Source organism: Oncorhynchus tshawytscha, linkage group LG28 (assembly GCF_018296145.1).
Source record: "Oncorhynchus tshawytscha isolate Ot180627B linkage group LG28, Otsh_v2.0, whole genome shotgun sequence".
Taxonomy (NCBI): Eukaryota; Metazoa; Chordata; class Actinopteri; order Salmoniformes; family Salmonidae; genus Oncorhynchus; species Oncorhynchus tshawytscha.
The window spans coordinates 11,477,316-11,491,330 of NC_056456.1; the positions used below are offsets into that span (position 1 = coordinate 11,477,316).

At 41.3% G+C, this 14,015-nt stretch overlaps 1 protein-coding gene across 1 annotated transcript in view; it reads left to right on the forward strand.

The window, feature by feature from the left end:
• The window catches only part of acin1a (apoptotic chromatin condensation inducer 1a), a 33,237-nt gene that overhangs the window by 12,500 nt on the left and 6,722 nt on the right, over positions 1 to 14,015 (forward strand).

Below are 14,015 nucleotides of genomic sequence, written 5' to 3' on the forward strand. Positions count from 1 at the left end.
AAATGTCTGGGAACTTGCAGGTGCCTTGGTGGAGGAGTGCGGTAACATCTCACAGCAAGAACTGGCAAATCTGGTGCAGTCCATGAGGAGATGCACTGCAGTACTTAGTATCTGGTGTGGCCACCAGCTGTATTGACTGTTACTTTCGATTTTGATTATTCCATTTGTTAGTCACATGTCTGTGGAACGTGTCCAGTTTATGTCTGTTGTTGAATCTTATGTACATACAAATATTTACACATGTTAAGTTTGCTGAAAATCAACTCAGTTGACAGTGAGAGGACATTTATTTTTTTGTTGAGTTTATATAATATATATATATATATATACACACACACACACACACACACACACACACACACACAGTACCTTCGGACAATATTCAGACAGACTTTTTTCACATTTTGTTAGATACAGCCTTATTCTAACATTGATTAAATCGGGGGGTTTTCTCCGCTTGTCAATCTACACACACTACCCCATAATGACAAAGCAAAAAGGTTTTCACTTTTGCTAACATCACATTTACATAAGTATTCAGACCCTTTACTCAATAATTTGTTTGTAATTTAAGTACTTTTGGCAGTGATTTATATCCTTGTCTTGGGTATGACGCTACAAGCTTGGTACACCTGTATTTGGGGAGTTTTTCCCATTCTTCTCTGCAGATCCTCTCAAGCTCTGACAGATTGGATGAGTGTTGCTGCACAGCTATTTATAGGTCTCTCCAGAGATGTTCAAGTCTGGGCTCTGGCTGGGCCACTCAAGGACAATCACAGGGATGCAAACTAGTTACCTTTCTGCGAAATTTCGTGTTTTGAAACCAAAATAGGTCGCCTACGTGATTCGTGTAAATCTGATGAGGGAAGTTTGGGGGGAGGCTTTGGATCACTGCTGACTGTAAGCGAACGAGTGATGCGCGTTTATCCAAGGCTCAGCCAATCATTCACATAACAACAGAAGGTAACATGCAACTGAAGAGACAACCAATTTGCTAGTTACAGCATCAGCACGCACTCTAGGAAAGACAGAGGAGAGTGGAAAGGCAGTTTGCCAGTTATAGCAGCGTGTCCCCTGAACGATAACAAAGAGGTAGGTGAGAAGCCTTACCACCGAGACGGGGGTGATATGGTGATGAAGCGTACTTCATGAGCTGTAACTTGAAAAACAACTGGCATTTGGAAAGCTTGACGTGAGGGAGAAAGTGTGGTGGAACCAAGTATTGTTGGCATTGTTAAGTATCTTGCTAGCTGGATCGAGTTCTCCGTTAGCTAGCTAGCCAGAGAAATGTTGAGCAACATTAGCCAACTTAACTGATAAAATAATTGAGTTTATGGTGTGAAAATGAGCTGGCAAATAAAGTCAGACAGCTAACATTACAATATCAAATGAGCTAACGTTAGTAACCTAACCAACTCGCTATAGTATTAACTGCTATACGACTCCATGCCGTTCCGCAAGTTATGACCCTGGCAATTTGTGAAATGTTAACTAACTACTATCTCTGAACTAATGTTTTCCCTCTACAGTATGTGGTTAATTTTCAGAATGAGAGAATTAGGTGAAAATGAGGTATTGCTTGTTAAAGTGGATTCAGGGATCAAGTGGAGCTGGAGATGGGCCTGGCTTAAGCTGGATGCTACTATAGAGGGGAAAGGATCACCACGTACTTACCCTCTTTCTCAATACAGTGGATTTAACAAACCCATCAACTTTGGGACACACTTGTGACTTGAATGATGTAAATCATGTTACACATAATAATAAAACACATAATAATAAAACGAGCACGAAATTCAATTGAGAATTTCCCCTGTCGTTTTACAAGGTAGAAACTTCAGTAACACTTAAACATTTAATTTGGGAGGTATTTCATGTTACATGTGTCAAGCATTGAAATCAGAAACATACAAATACAGGTGGCTAATTAAGCACGCCTCCATTCTTTTCGGTGACATTGTGCAAACTCAAAAATTAGACTGTGCGTTATGCAAGGGTTTGAAATTGTGACCACTTGCATTTGCGACCCTTTGACCTGACAGTGTGACACCTATTTTTTTTAACGATTTATTCAAACAATGGGTATGCAAACCAAGTATTCAAAAAGTTGGTTTCAAGTCATGGTTTAATCTTTGTAATTCAGTAATCATGGACTGTTTGAATTAGCATTTCTAAAGGCTTTTCCCAAAAACTTCCCAATTAAATGTTGACTGCAAAGTAGGCCAACCTGGCAGAATGATATCATACTGATTTGTATCAATTGCGGGGCGTTTGTTTTGCGAACTCTGCTATCACATGTAGCCTACATTGTACAGTACAAAAACACTGCTAGCCAATCACAATGCTGTTAGCCAACACACTTGCTAGGCGCAATTGAATTATAGGGCAACTACACCCTCCAATAATTTTTGGGGATTGTTCCCAGATGTCCAAAGTAGTCTCCTGGTATGGTTTAAGCATTGTTGTGGACTATTTTAATATTTGTAGATTTTCTATAAAAATCGGGGACAGGGAAAAACTAAACCAAGAAAACAGTATTTATTAAAATATAAAACTATGTATAGCCTATTTTCTCTTGGCTGTGTGCTTAGGATCATTGTCCTGTTGGGAGGTGAACTTTCGCCAGAGTGCTCTGGATGAGGTTTTCATCAAGGATCTCTATGTACTTTGTTCTGTTTATCTATGCCTCGATCCTGTCTTGTCTCCCAGTCCCACAGCATGATGCTGCCACCACCATGCTTTACTGTAGGGATGGTGCCAGGTTTCCTCCAGACGTGACTCTTGGCATTCAGACCAAAGAGTTCAATCTTGGTTTCATCAGACCAGAGAATCTTGTTTCTCGTTGTCTGAGTCTTTAGGTGCCATTTGGCAAACTCTAAGCGGACTGTCATGTGCCTTTTTACTGAGGAGTGGCTTCCGTCTGGCCACTCTACAATAAATACCTGATTGGTGGAGTGCTGCAGAGATGGTTGTCCTTCTGGAAGGTTCTCCCATCTCCAAATCAAATTTATTTATATAGCCCTTCGTACATCAGCTGATATCTCAAAGTGCTGTACAGAAACCCAGCCTAAAACCCCAAACAGCAAGCAATGCAGGTGTAGAAGCACGGTGGCTTGGAAAAACTCCCTAGAAAGGCCAAAACCCTGGAAGAAACGTAGAGAGGAACCAGGCTATGTGGGGTGGCCAGTCTTCTTCTGGCTGTGCTGGGTGGAGATGACAACAGAACATGGCCAAGATGTTCAAATGTTCATAAATGACCAGCATGGTCAAATAATAATAATCACAAGCAGAACAGTTGAAACTGGAGCAGCAGCACGGCCAGGTGGACTGGGGACAGCAAGGAGTCATCATGTCAGGTAGTCCTGAGGCATGGTCCTAGGGCTCAGGTCCTCTGAGAGCGAGAAATAAAGAGAGAATTAGAGAGAGCATACTTAAATTCACACAGGACACCGGATAGGACAGGAGAAGTACTCCAGATATAACAAACTGACCCTAGCCCCCCGACACAAACTACTGCAGCATAAATACTGGAGGCTGAGACAGGAGGGGTCCACAGAGGAACTCTAGAGCGCTTTAAGAAAGATGGAGGCCACTGTGTTCTTGGGGACCTTCAATGCTGTAGAAATGTTTTGGTACCCTTCAGCAGATCTGTGTCTTGACACAATCCAGTCTCGGAGCTCTACGGACAATTCCTTCGACCTCATGGCTTGGTTTTTGCTCTGACATGCATTGTTAACTTTGGGACCTTATATAGACAGGTGTGTGCCTTTCCAGATCATGTCCAATCCATTTACTTTACCACAGGTGGACTCCAATCAAGTTGTAGAAACATCTCAAGGATTATCAATATGTTAGGTTTTACCATGTTATTTAGAACCTGACAGACAAATATAAAAGCTCAAACCAAGTTTATTCACCCAAAGGATCGGACTGCTGAACAGAGAAAGACATGTTTCCCCCAGCGTGTGTGTGTGTGTGTGTGTACACACACACACTACCGTTCACAAGTTTGGGGTCACTTAGAAATGTCCCTTTTTTTAAAGGAAAAGCAAAACATTTTGTCCATTAAAATAGCATCAAATTGATCAGAAATAGAGTGTAGACATTGTAGCTGGGAACGGCAGATTTTTCTTTTTAAATGTATGGAATATCTAGAGGCCCATTATCAGCAACCATCACTCCTGTGTTCCAATGGCACATTGTGTTAACTAATCCAAGTTTATCATTTTAAAAGGCTAAATGAACATTAGAAGACCCTTTTGCAATTATGTTAGCACAGCTGAAAACTGTTGTTCTGATTTAAAGAAGCAATTAAAATGGCCTTCTTTAGACTAGTTGAGTATCAGCATTGGTGGGTTCGATTACAGGCTCAAAATGTTCAGAAACTATGACTTTCTTCTGAAACTCCTCAGTCTATTCTTATGTAAGTCTGAATACCAACTTCTGAGAAGTGCGTATGAAATGTTTAATTTCCTAAATCTGAATTGGGTCCTTCTAGTATATTATAGTGGTGCATGGGTCAGGTGTTTGTTCACCCGCCCGCAGTTGCTAGTAATCCATCCGCAACCACCCGATTATTTGTGATAGAGAAATTCTGAGGCCTGCACACACGCTAACATAGGAAATGCGCTGTACGCTACAGTCAGAGACAGCGTATACATTTATTTTTTTACACGGGGTGCAGGATTTGTTTTGCCTGATTTGAGATGTTTCTGGTTATTTCTGACATTTTGGTAGGCTTTGTTTATCAACTTGTCTATAATTAGATGCAGAGTATTTAGATTTAGAGTAAAAAATAAACCCGTGCTCACCAGAATGTCATAAATTGATTGAAGCATTCTATCTAATTGATATTGGTAAAGTTTTCTGTCATCTCTGCTTCTTTCACAGACCAAAGACATTTAGGGACCGCAGAGAAAATGCAGTAATTCTAAAGAAACTGGAAAGATTTTCTTTGCAAAATGTCCAAATTACAGAAAGCTGTGAAATTGACATGTTTCTGATATATGGTTGAAATACTATGAGCTTTTATGATGCTGATAATGATATGCCGCCTGTAGAGGTGCTAACTCAGCATTACCATTCTCTCAAGATGCTGTTCCCGATTTAAAAAAGAAAAAAGAATTGCCTACATTTGGTGTATTATTTTACTGAACGAAAAGGGTAATTCTGCATAAGTTTTCTTTAAACCTTTATTTAACTAGGCAAGTCAGTTAAGAACAAATTCTTATTTTCAATGACGGCCTAGGAACAGTGGGTTAACTGCCTGTTCAGGGGCAGAACGGCAGAACCTTGTCAGCTCGGGGATTTGAACTTGCAACCTTCCGGTTACTAGTCCAACACTCTAACCACTAGGCTACCCTGCCGCCCCAAGTTACTATTAATGCTATGTGACCGGTTATAGACCTACAGTCAGTGTCCAGATTTCAGTTTCCATTTAACCAGTATGAACATTAGGCTACAGTTTTCTTTGTGCCATAGGCCTATTTGAAGTCCCTGTCTTTTTTAACTGTTGAATTTGTATAGTGTCTCACAATCCTCACACACAACAAAGCCGACACTGCTATAAGACTCTTTTTACCACTTCACCAAATCTTTCCCAAAAGTTGCTTTTCTGGCCCTCCCTTTATCTTTATTTTCAACTCTCCATTTCACAGCTTTACTGTTATTGAATTAAACTCCTGACGTTGTCATTTTTGCCCTTGTGGATCGACGTAAAAGTTTTCTGCTCTTTCCCAAAAGCATTTGACGATTGGCGTGTAGGCTATTTGGCTTGTGTAGTGTCATAGGCCCAACATCTTAGGCTTACACACTAATGCCAGTGCGTAAGCCCTAAGTTATGGATTTCTTTAAGGTATTGAATTCTCTTTATTCAACCTGCCTGCCACCCACCCGCCCTTCATCCACACAGTATTGTATTACCCTAAACACGGCCGCCGGGTTATGAGTCAACCCGCACATCACTAGTGTATTAAAATAGTAAAAAGTTTGGAATTTGGTCCCATATTCCTTGGATTCAATGACTAGGTCAAGTTTGTTTTGATTGTGTTTCAGATTATATTGTTCCCAATAGGAACTGAATAGTGAGTGATGTATTGTCATTTTAGTCACTTTTATTGTACGTAACAATATAACATGTTTCTGAATACTACCATGATTATAGATAATCATGAATAGGAAGGCGTACAGAGGCACAAATTATAACCCCCAAAAATGCTATACTCCCCTGTTATTGGTAATGATGAGAGATTATCATTTTTTATTTATTTTACTGAGAACACATTCCCATTTGCAGCAACGACCTGGGGAATAGTTACAGGGGAGAGGAGGGGGATGAATGAGCCAATTGTAAACAGGGGATTATTTAGGTGACCGTGATGGTTTGAGGGCCAGATTGGGATTTTAGCCAGGACACCAGGGTTAACACCCCTACTCTTACGATAAGTGCCATGGGATCTTTAATGACCTCAGAGAGTCAGGACACCCGTTTATCGTCCCATCCAAAAGACGGCACCCTACACAGGGCAGTGTCCCCAATCACTGCCCTGGGGAATTGGGATCATTTTTTAGACCAGAGGAAAGAGTGCCTCCTACTGGCCCTCCAACACCACTTCCAGCAGCATCTGGTCTCCCATTCAGGAACTGACCAGGACCAACCCTGCTTAGCTTCAGAAGCAAGCCAGCAGTGGTACGCAGGGTGGTATGCTGCTGGCGTTTCATGTTTTGTTGTAGTCGGTAACCTTCCCAATCATCATCATTCATTGGTTTTCTTAATCATGGAATTATCAGGATGAATTTAGAAGTATTCAGAAACGTTTCATCTACTCAAATCATTCACCATTCAGTTCCTATTGGAAAAACATAACCAAAACAAACTGCAAATGCATCCGATGAGTTTGTGGTGTCACAAGCTTGAGGTAGTCATTGTGTGCTAGGAATATGGAACCAAATACTACATCTTTCACTATTTTAATACACTATAAATTAATTTCTTAATATTTCTTCAATTGGGGGGACTATATTTTTTTTTTTGCAGTTGTAGGAAAATATCCTAAAATAAAAGTTGACATTCTGTACTGTCGCCACATGTAAAACATTTGATCTCAAATCCAAAATGCTGGATATGGAGCCAAATTATTATTTTACTGTCCAAATTCATGTGGAGGGGAGTGCATTTGTGAATCTCAAACCAGCCCTTAGCCCCTACCAACTTGCTCAGAGGCCCTCAGTTGTCACATGTTGCTGATGAAACTGAGGGTGACTTTAAGAGTGGCAAGGGGATCAAGTAAACCCATCAACTTTGGGACACACTTGTGACTTGAATGATGTAAATCATGTTACACATAATAATAAAACACATAATAATAAAACGAGCACGAAATTCAATTGATAATTTCCCCTGTTGTTTTAGAAGGTAGAAACTTCAGTAACACTTAAACATTTAATTTGGGAGGTATTTCATGTTACATGTGTCAAGCATTGAAATCAGAAACATACAAATACAGGTGGCTAATTAAGCACGCCTCCATTCTTTTCGGTGACATTGTGCAAACTCAAAAATTAGACTGTGCGTTATGCAAGGGTTTGAAATTGTGACCACTTGCATTTGCGACCCTTTGACCTGACAGTGTGACACCTATTTTTAATTAGTCGCTATGGTGCCAGTGGAAAAAATGTAGCTGGTCACGTTCGTTTTGGTTAACAATTGGCTTTTTTAATTACGATTTATTCAAACAATGGGTTTGCAAACCAAGTATTCAAAAAGTTGGTTTCGAAGTCATGGTTTAATCTTTAATTCAGTAATCATGGACTGTTTGAATTAGCAATTCTAAAGGCTTTTCCAAAAAAACTTCCCAATTAAATGTTGACTGCAAAGTAGGCCAACCTGGCAGAATGATATCATACTGATTTGTATCAATTGCGGGGCGTTTGTTTTGCGAACTCTGCTATCACATGTAGCCTACATTGTACAGTACAAAAACACTGCTAGCCAATCACAATGCTGTTAGCCAACACACTTGCTAGGCGCAATTGAATTATAGGGCAACTACACCCTCCAATAATTTTTGGGGATTGTTCCCAGATGTCCAAAGTAGTCTCCTGGTATGGTTTAAGCATTGTTGTGGACTATTTTAATATTTGTAGATTTTCTATAAAAATCGGGGACAGGGAAAAACTAAACCAAGAAAACAGTATTTATTAAAATATAAAACTATGTATAGCCTTACAACTGTAGATTGACTGTTCAGATGTGCCAACAATAACACCCTTTTGAGAATCAACGCAACGTTAAACATTTTAATAGTTGTATTGTTGCTTAAGACGCAAATGATAAAACGGCCATAAAATAACAACAACCCGTTAAACCATGCACTGGGTTGTCCTCAAGAATGCCAGGTTAATACTATTCCTGTCAGGCGTTTCATGCGACTGCCTGGAAGCCAATTTGCCTGGAAGCCTCATCCAGAGGAGATGAGGGTCCTTTTTCCCCCCTGTGTCTCATTTTTCATTCAATTCAATATGGCTGTGCTGCGTGTATGTTTTGGTTGTAACCGATAACAATGCACTGCTTTGGCCAGCAGCAGAATGTATCGCAAAACTTGTATCATTTAATCTCACCGAGATATTTGTCTACCGGGTTCGTTAAAAATGCTGTCCGAGCGGATTAAAAGCTGGTGAGCGTGAGGTAGGAAGAGAAAAGACTGGTCGTCGTGGCGCTGAATTTTTTTATATCAACAGACCGTTTGCGGTGTTGCATTGTAGCGACGTTTCACGTCCATGTCTTTTTAACACGCATTGCAATTTTGTAGCGATAAATGTTGCGCTCTTACATTTTAATGTCGGTGTGAAGTATTGATGTGTGTATAATGTGGACGGGAGGGGTGGGGGGCATTCGGTCACCGCTCTCATTGTTCTGTGCCGCTCCTTGACAGAATGAATCAACCAAGTGAAAGGGGATTGCACTTGACTAGTATATTCCCGAAATGCCCTGCTTTTCTTTTCCATTCATACAACAAAAAAGTGAACGCAGAATCTGCATGAATTGGAAATAGATAATGCACGAATGGCAATCACAAGCATACAGGTGTTGACTATTTTGAAAGCCTACCTCTCATTTCATATCAAATTCATTTTTTTAACATGATAATAATCATGATTACATTCTAATAGAATACGTTTTGGGATTTGATTTAGCACAAAACATAAAATAGACCTATCTTTGAGTTTTGTTGTCATGGAAATTAATGCTCAAAAAGCAAATGTACAAATAAGGGATTTGTGCCTTTCTCATGTATAAATTGCTGCTAATGTTGCACCTCTATTCTCTTCTCTGCTACACCAATCTGTATGGATCACCCTGTTAGGCATGACCTTAAGTATGCGCAGGACACTATCATATTGCTTATATATCCTATTCCCATAGGGCCCGATTCAGACTTAGGAAATCTGTTCCTTTTTTTACATGTTTTAATAAATGCCCACACCTTTAGAAATCCACTTTTTCGAGCTGCAAGACAATGGCCTGAGCTTACCCATGATGTTGCACAAAGGTTTTAAGTCAATAAATCATAGTTTTAGTCAAAGTATATTTGGGCTTGAAGTGACACCCAAACTGCCTACTTTGTGTGAATGTGGTGTCTTTTCCTATGATATGACATGAAAAAATGTCAGCCTACATTTAGTTTCAGAGCTGGGTTTTATTTTAATGTTACCGCCCACCAGCATGGCATTCTTTAGCAGAAACTGTTGCAAATGTATTTTTGTGACTGCGATGAGCCAAACAGCCTTGTATCCACTTGGCTGCCTGAGCCATGGAGTAAATTAAGTGTTACACCAATCAAAGCAGTGGAGCTTTAGCGGTCAAAGCCATTAATTCATCTTGGGATGCCGGGGAGAGCATTTTTTTCTTAATGCTGTCATATTACGCAATTAGAATATTTATAAGAATGGTCAGATATACACTACATGGCTAAATGTATGTGGACACCCCATCAAATTCGTAGGTTCGGTTATTTCAGCCACACACGTTGCTGATAGGTGTATAAGATCGAGCACGCAGCCATGTAATCTCCATAGACAAACATTGACTATAGAATGGCCCGTACTGAAGAACTCAGTGACTGAATATTTTTCCAAGGGCACTGTATAGGGGATGTTGTTCCCACTGTGACTATTAAAACCTACCCAAACCAAAAACCGTGGATAGGTGGCAGCGTTCGCACAAAACGGAAAGCACGAACCAACGCATTTAACCGCAGCAAAGTGACTGGGAATATGGTTGAATACAAACAGTGCATTTATGCCCTCCGTAAGTGAATCAAACAGGCAAAACGTCACTACAGAGACAAAGTTGAGTTGCAATTCAACGGCTTAGACATGAGACTTGTGTGGCAGGGACTTCAGACAATCACAAATTACAAAGCATAACCAGCTACGTCGCTGATGTTTTGCTCCCAGACAAGCTTAACACCACCCGCTTTAACGATAACACAGTGCCACTGTTGTGGGCAGCTCCCGGGGACTGTGGGCTGTCGTTCTCCTTGGCTGACCTGAGTAAGACATTTAAGCAAGGCTTCCAGCCCAGACGGCCTCCCTAGCCGCGTCCTCAGAGTATGCGCAGACCAATGGGCTGGAGTGTTTACGGACCTATTCAATCTCTCCCTATCCCAGCCTGCTGTCCCCACTTACTTCAAGATGTCCACCATTGTTCCTGTACCCAAGAAAGCAAAGGTAACCGAACTAAATGACTCGCTCCGTAGCACTCTTCTGTCATGTGCTTTGAGAGGCTAATTTAAGGATCATGTCACCTCCAACTTACCTAACACCCTAGACCCACTTCAATGTGCATATAGATCCACAGACGATGCAATCACCATCGCACTGCACACTGCCCTATCCCATCTGGATGAGGAATGCCTGTGGAAGAATGCTGTTCATTGCCAATAGCTCAGCCTTCAACACCATAGTACCCTCCAAGCTCATCTTTAAGCTTGGGGCCCTGGGTCTTAACCCTGTACTGCTGGATCCAGGACCTCCTGATGGGCTGCTGATCCTCAACACACACACCTCCAACTCAATCATGACGTTTGCAGACGACATAATAGTAAGCCTGATTACCAACAATGACGAGACAGCCTACAGGGAGGAGGAGGTGAGGGCCCTGGCGGAGTGGTGCCAAGAAAATAACCTCTTCCTCGACATCAACAATATGAAGGAGATGATTGTGGACGTCAGGAGACGGCTAAGGGAGCACGTCCACATCGATGGGGCCGCAGTGGAGAACGTGAAAAGTTCCTTGGCGTACACAACACTGACAATCTGAAATTGTCCACCCACACAGACAGTGTGGTGAGGAGGCTGAAGAAATTCAGCTTGGCCCATAAGACCCTCACAAACCTTTGCAGATGCACCATTGAGAGCATCCTGTCGGACTGTATTACAGCCTGCAACTGCAACGCCCGCAACCGCAGCGCTCCCCAGAGGGTGGTGAGGTCTGCCCAATGCATTACCGGGTACACACTGCTTGCCCTCCAGGACACTTACAACACCCGATGTCACAGGAAGACCAAAAAGATCATCAAGTACATCAACCACCCGTGCCATGGCCTGTTCACTTGGCTACCATTCAGAAGGCGAGGTCAGTACAGGTGCATCAATGCTGGGACCGAGAAACTGAAAAACAGCTTCTTTCTCAAGGCCATCAGACTGTTAAATAGCCATCACTAGCCAGCCTCTACCCAGTACCCTGCCCTGAATGTAGTTACTATCACTAGCTGGCTACCACCCGGCGCCCCTGCAACTTAGAGGCTGCTGCCCTATGTACATAGACATGGAATCACTGGTCACTTTATTCATGTTTTCATTCTGTTTTACTCATTTCATTGTATATGCTGTGTTCTAGTCAATGCCATCCTATTCAACTGTTACTGTGTATACAGTAGCAGTCTTCAAAAGAGTTTTCTTTTCTACATTGTAGAATAATAGTGAAGACATCAAACCTGAAAAATAACATGTATATGGAATCATCAAAAAAGTGTTAAGCAAAGTATATTTGAGATTCTTCAAAGTAGCCACCATTTGCCTTGACAGCTTTGCACACTTGGCATTCTCAACCAGCTTCATGAGTAATGCTTTTCCAACAGTTTTGAAGGAGTTCCCACACATGCTGAGCACTTGTTGGCTGCTTTTCCTTCACTCTGCGGTCCAACTCATCCCAAACCATCTCAATTGGGTTGAGGTTGTGTGATTGTGGAGGCCAGGTCATCTGTTGCAGCACTCCATCACTATCCTTCATGGTCAAATAGCCCTTACACAGCCTGGAGGTGTGTTGGGTCGTTGTCCTTTTGAAACACAAATTATAGTCCCACTAAGTACAAACCAGATGGGATGGTGTATCGCTGCAGAATGCTGTGGTAGCCATGCTGGTTAAATGTGCCTTGAATTCTAAATAAATCACTGACAATGTCACCAGCAAAGCACCAACACACCACCACCTCCATGCTTCATGGTGGGAACCACACATGTGGAGATCATCCATTCACCTACTCTGCTTCTCACAAAGGCACAGCGGTTGGAACCAAAAATCGCAAATTTGGACTCAGACCAAAGTACAGATTTTCACCAGTCTGATGTCCATTGCTCATATTTCTTGGCCCAAGCAAGTCTCTTCTTCTTATTGGTGTCCTTTAGTAGTGGTTTCTTTGCAGCAATTTGACCATGAAGGCCTGATTCACAGTCTCCTCTGTATAGTTGTTGAGATGTCTTGCTTGAACTCTGAAGCATTTGTTTGGGCTGCAATCTGAGGTGCTGTTAACTCTAATGATCTTATCCTCTGCAGCAGAGGTAACTCTGGGTCTTCCTTTCCTGTGGTGGGCCTCATGAGAGCTAGTTTCATCATAGCGCTTGATGGTTTTTGCGACTGCACTTTAAGAAACTTTGAAAGTTCCTCATTTCCAGTATTGACTGACCTACATCTCTCAATGTAATGATGGACTGTCGTTTCTCTTTGAGCTGTTTTAATTGAGCTGTTCTTGCCATAACATGGACTTGGTCTTTTACCAAATAGGGCTATCTCCTGTATACCACCCCTACCTTGTGACAACACAACTGATTCGCTCGAAAGCATTAACTTCTCTAGGGTAGGGGCCAGCATTTGGAATTTTGAATGAAAAGCGTGCCCAAATTAAACTGCCTTCTACTCAGGCCCAGAAGATGCATATAATTGGTAGATTTGGATAGAAAACATTCAAGTTTCCAAAACTGTTAAAATAGTGTCTGTGAGTATAACAGAACTGATTTGGCAAGCGAAAACCTGAGAAAAATCCATTCAGGAAGCAGGATATTTTTTGTGTAGTTTTCTTTTCAATGTCATTAGAGTATCCATTGACTTAGGACTCAAATTGCAGTTCCTATGCCTTCCACTAGCTGTCAACAGTCTTTAGAAATTGTTTCAGGCTTGTATTCTGAAAAATGAGGGAGTAAGAGCAGTCTGAATGAATATTGATTATATTGACAATATTATAGTCCGGTTGAAATATTATCGATTATTTAGGCTAAAAACAAGCTGAGGATTGATTATGAACATCGTTTGATATGTTTCTACGAACTTTACGGATACTATTTGGATTTTTTGTCTGCCTGTGACTGCATTTGAGCCTGTGGATTACTGAAGAAAACATGCAAACAAAACAGAGGTTTTTGGATATGAAGAGACTTTATCAAACAAAATGAACATTTATTGAATAAATGAATGTCTTCTGAGTGCAACCATATGAAAATCATCAAAGGTAAGTGATTAATTGTATCTCTATTTCTGACTTGTGTAACTCTTCTACTTGGCTGGTTACTGTTTGTAATGATTTGTCTGCTGGGCTATGTTCTCAAATAATTATAAGATATGCTTTCGCCGTGAAGCATTTACTGTATTTGAATTTGGAGCTCTGCAATCTCACTGGATGTTGCCAGGTGGGACGCTAGTGTCTCACATACCCTAGAGAGGTTAAGAAGGAAAGAAA